The following is a 5,715-nucleotide window of genomic DNA, read 5'->3' on the forward strand; positions in this document are numbered from 1 at the left end:
CTCCTTCCTTAGCGGGGGCGGGGGATGTTGGAGGGCTAGGTTTGTCCCTGGCCCGTGGCCACGTTCTTTCAGTCCTTCAGTTCCCTTTCCTATGAAGGAAAAAATGGGGGCGGGGCGAGGGCTGTTGCTTTATTGGCCCCAACTCTTTGGTTCCTGCAAGGTTCCTTCAAAAGCCATGAACTCCTCACATTTAGCGGCCACTTGAGGACTGGGAAATAGTTTGCGGTTTGCTGGACTGCTTAAGGAAAGAGGTCACTTTATAGGCCTTTGTCTACAGCCCTGGGAGCAGGGGGTCAGGCCAGTGGTGCCCAGTCAGGGTCCAGGAAAGTGGGGCATTCTCCACATCCCGCCCACAAAGAAAAGCAAGGTTGATGTTGTTTGAAGTGTGGCTAAAAAGGTCCCCTGGGCGGTTCTGATGCACAAGTTTGAGATCCACAAGCTTTATGCAAATGCAAGCAATTATTAATACACTGCTGATTTTATTCTTCCCCTGTCACCTAATGGCAGCAGAGCACACCAGTGTTCTGCACTTTGCTTTTTTCACTTAATATATTCTGGAGACCCTTCCAGAGCTGTACATGGACAGTATCCTCATTCTTTTGCAGGATACCCCATTGTTTATCCAGCTTGTCCCCCATTCGAGGGCACTTGTGGGTACTTTCCAGTGAAGGTCTTTGACCACATCTCATTTCCCACCTCGGGGATATGTCACCGTGCTTTAAAACCTCTCTCTTTGCCAATAAGGAGATGACATCATCGTGTGGGTTGACTTTTTGACCCTCTATTAAAGACTGAATATCTCTTTGGAATTGCTTTTTGCACTGTCAAACCTGTAGAGAATTTTTAATGAGTTTATTTGAGCCAAATTGACGACAATTGCCAGGAAGCAAAAAAATGTCAACGGATTGAGAAATACTCTGGAGAATAGCAGTTTAACACATTTTATACATTACAATCAAAGGAGGAGCCAGAAGGGGGTCACATGAAATCCACTGGTGATAGATTAGGGAGGCAGGAGAAAGCAGAGCAGGGAAACCTCTGGGATTGGGTAAAAAGTGAAATGAAGAGACACATGCTCCTTTTACATTGGTGGGTGTCCCCAGGTTCGCAACGAGCATTTGCCGCACAGAGAGATGGTGTGTGGGAGGGACAAGATAACAATGTGGGGTTCTGTGGTCTCTGTGGGCTCCACTCAGGTGGGAGGCTGTGCCCTGAGGGGTCCTGAAGAGGAAAACTATCTTGACATTCCAAAGGTATGTTATCTGGAATGCAAAAAGATGAAAAACAGGCTCAGTTAAGGTAAATATTGACTTTTTAGGGAAAGATACTGGCCTAGGACATGACTGTCCGCCAGGAACTGCTTTCAGTCAGACTGTCCTTTGTGGTTACTTTGGGGCTCTGAGTTTGTCAGGCTGCCACACAGGCCTCCCCTGAGCTGTCAGGTTTTGCCTGTGGCCCCTTTCCTTCCACAACACAAATCACAGCCTACATGACAGCGGGTACGTTCTCTTTTCCCTGCCACCCACCCATACGTCCTGTTAGTCTTCTCACGCATCTGGCTGAGTTAGGAAAGGGTGCCTCCTCCCGAGGGTAGGGGCAGCTTCCTCCCAGGGAGTGGTTTGTATTTCAGCCCCTTACCCACCTTAATCTACATCGGGGCATCTCAACCTTGGTCCTGTTGCCATTTTGGGCCACGTAATTCTTTGTTGGTGGGAGGGGTGTCCTATGTATTGTAGGAAGTTTAGCAGCATCCCTAGCTAGATCCCAGGGGCACCTCCCACAAAGATGTCCCCAGACATTGTGAAATGCCGCTGGGGAGGGTGGGGGATCACTCCTGTTTGAGATCCACTACTCTGACAGCTGTACCTCTCCTGTCTCCTATCTCTTCTCACCTGGCTCTGGGGTGCTCCAGACATCAGTTGTGCACACGGGCCCAGGCTCTGTGTCCCTCCCTAGACAGCCCAGGGCTTGTCTCAGTGGGACAGCCAGGCGATGGGACAGCCAATCCTGGCCCTGCGCAGCCTGCAGGTGCAAGAAGAAACTGCAGCTCAGGCAGGCGGCTGGGTGGGTCCTGGTCTGGCTGGGGTTTTCTCACGCATAGTCAGGGTCCTGGGCTTCTCTGTTGGCTTGACTCACTGGGATGGAGGTTTAGCCAAAGGCTTAACCAGTGAACTGATCATCCTTAGTCACCCCCAACTGGTCTAAACTCCTTTCCCAGCTCCCCTGCACCACCCAGCTCAGCCACCTGGATTTCTTACCCTCCCTAACCTTTCCCTTTTGTGCTGAGTCTCCTGAGATGGTTTTTGCCAAATGTCCACACAATGCCCAGCACACAGCAGGGCCCGTCAGTGCTGGCTCTCTGCCATGCCCAGAGCGGTCCCTTCGTGCTTTAGGCAGAGGCCTGCCCCTCCTCACCATTCCCATCCCCCCTGTCCATCCCAAAGAACCAAGATCTGGCCATGCCTCCCTCCTCTGGCCAGTTTGAAGATCTGCTCACCGGACCTTACTGTGCTGAACTGGCCAGCTGGGCACAGGGCACTTTGTCAGGTTTTGCCCCTTCCTGTTTGCCTGTGTTTAGTCCCCCAACAGGTCTGTCTGCTCTTGCCCTTGTGGGTCTCCTCCCAGGACGGTTCTCCAGGGGTTCACCTGTGCTAGCTGTGCTGTTACTAGTGGCTGGGGCTGGCTGTGAGGGCAGGCATCGGGGGCAGGATGCTTCATTGGAAGTTGGCTGTCACTGTCTACCTGAGTGATCTTGGGTAAGTAGCTTGCCCCTTCTGTGTCTCAGTTCCCACATCTGTAAGATGGGGACACTGACCAACTACGTCTCAAGGGTGGTGAGAAGCAAAGGATAAAAGGGGTACGAAGAGCACGGCACAGAGAGTACTGCTTCAGAAGCACTTTCTGTCTAGCAGTCACTCGGGATGGCTTAGGCAGAATGACCAGGACAGTGTGTGGAGATGGTGATCTGTGTGAGGCCAGCAATTGGTGAGGGCCTCCTGGAGGGAGCAGGGACTGCCAGGGTCAGAGAGGTGGGAGGAGGGGGCTGAGGCCGGGAAGGGGGGGGGGGGCAGACTTGTTCGTGGTTGAGGGGAGAGAGCGATGTGAACATTCTGGGACAGCGATTTTCAGTCTTTTTCACTGCGTGGCACACACAAACTACTACAATTCTGCAGCACACCAAAAATGTATTTTTTGTGGAGCGGACCACAAAAATAGGTGTGATTTTGACTCATTCACACCGAATGATTATTATTGTGCCAGCTGTTGAACCCCTCCTCAGGCCTGTCTCCAAGCTCGGAAATTAGACGGCCTAAGGGAAAAGAGGTGAGCGCCCCAGACTAAATAGTCAGGTGCGGCATGTTTGAAAAATTCTTGTGGCACACCGGTGTGCTGTGGCTACTGGTTGAAAAATGCTGCTCCAGGGCCTGCTGATGGGCTTGCTTCATTTACCAGCCTTTAAAAAGAGCAGTAGAATCTGCAATCCACGATCAATCTGGAAGCCCTACCGAGACCTAAAGAGAGGGACCCGGACCAGTAGGGAACTACCCTGAGGCTGGTGAGAGGCACAAGGGGCAATCATGTGCGGAGGGAGGGGCCGGGGCAGAGAAGGGAGGGCGGGAGAAAGCCTAGGACCGGAAGTGGGCTCCAGGGGGAGAGCTCAGAGGAGCTTGGGAGGAAATGTGCCAGTTCATTTCTTAGATCAATGTGCTCCATGGAGGTAAATTAGAGCCCGGGACCGTCTCCACGGAACGAATCTTTCATTGCCCACGATCCTTACAATCACCTTGTGAGGTGGGGGGTCCTGTCTGTATCACCGAGAGGTCAAGCTGCTTGCCCAGGGTCCCTAGTGGTTGGGCCAGCCGAAGAGTTTCCCCAGGGCAGTGGGTTTGCCGCCAAGAGCACTGGGGCAGACCCTGCGGCTCCATGCCCCCCTGAAGCCCCTTCCCCCCTCTAAGATGGGCCTCACAAAACGCCGGGGCAGGAGTGTACCTTCCAGCCTTGTCCCTGCCCTCTTTGCTGCATCTTCCACACCCAGAGGCCCCTAGCAGGGGACGGGGCGGGCCAGTACTCTTGCCTTGTGTTTGTAAAGAAAACCTTCCTCACCTGACACCACATCCTCGCTTCTCTTCTCAAGGGCTCATTTTATTTTGGAGACTTGTAAAATCTTCTCTTTTCCCGTGTTCAAACACGTCTCTGGAGCTCTGTTACGGGGAACGGCCCTGCTCCAGTCCCTGAGCTGTCGCCGTGCCATCTGTGAGGTTAATGTCTGAAGGGACAAGAGTGGCCCAACAAAGCTGCCTCCCGTGTCCACCGTGTTAGGGAGGGAGAGGGCTTGTCAAGAGGTCACAGGGGCTGCTGGGCACCGAGGTCTCCTGGGGACACTCTTCTTTGCTGATGCAAATGTGCAAACCACACACTGTCCACAAGCCCCAGCATCTTAAATCCGCTTTGGTGGGGTGGCCTGGGGATTTCTTTTTCTGTCTAGAAACTACACGGCGATGGTTGGTACAGATAGTGACATATGCGGCATACAGCGTGTTTCTTTCTTTTTTTTCCTCTCTCCCTCCCATCCTTTACTTTTCTCTCTCCCTCTCTCACACTCTTTTTTTGCTTGCTTAACTATTTTATTATGGAAAAATGTAAACCTATACGAACATAGAGTTGTATATTGAAATCCCATGGATTCATCGTCAACTTCAGCGATGACTCATCCCCGGCCAGTCTCGCTTCATGTGTCTCCCCACCCACTCTCATTTCCAAAATTGTTCTGAGTCAAGTATCAGACGTCATATCGTTTTGTCTGGAAACACTTGAAGAAGTATCTCTAGAAGATAAAGGCTCATTAAAAAAATTGCACAACAGCACCACTATCGCAACTGAAAACAATAATATTAGTTCCTTAGTATCATGGAGTACCCAGGAGGTGCCTACTCATCTCACTGGTTACTCTGTCTTTCCACCTTGCCCCTCTTATCTTCCCCTCAGTCTGTTGGTTTAGGTCAGGATCCAGACAAGTTGCATACACTGCTGTTGGTCGATATCTCTTTTATTCCATGGTTTATGCTTTCATTAAAAATAAAAATATAGTCATACCATTCCTTTCTTAGATAAATGGTGACATACTATATCTTTTTTCTTAAAAAAAGACTTAAAACATGCTAGTGATCAGTCACAGCAACACAGGGACAGTGCCCTCCTTCCCCTTTCGACGGCAGCTCCGCTGCAGGACAGGCCACGGTTTACGACCTGCCCCTCCAGACGGACACAGGGGCTGTTCCAGTCTTTGCTGGAACAAGCAGCATTGCAATGAGCAGGTTAAGTCTTTACATATTGTTGAGTGTATTTCAGGGATAGACTCCTGGAAGCAAGATCGCTGTGTCAAAGGGCGAATACTTATGTCCTTTTGTTGGTATCACCCCGTTTCCCTTCTGAGGACAGTTCCATTTCACCTTCCCAGCAGCACGCACGGTAATCCCTTTTTCCTCACTAACAGATCATGTTGTCAAACCCCCGGATTTTGGCTAGGTGAAAAGGGCATCTTGGGGTAGTTTGCATTTCCATCTGGGGAGGGTTTGGGTACCAAGAATTGAGCAGTCGTTTTATTTTACTTTTTAAAATTTAATCTTTATTGTATTTTCTCCCATTATCATTTAGTCCCCTTCATCTTCTTACTTGGCCACAGTTATAAAAACCGCAGCCGATCCCCTCTGTATC

This window comes from Phyllostomus discolor, chromosome 7 (genome assembly GCF_004126475.2).
Source record: "Phyllostomus discolor isolate MPI-MPIP mPhyDis1 chromosome 7, mPhyDis1.pri.v3, whole genome shotgun sequence".
NCBI classification, from domain to species: Eukaryota; Metazoa; Chordata; class Mammalia; order Chiroptera; family Phyllostomidae; genus Phyllostomus; species Phyllostomus discolor.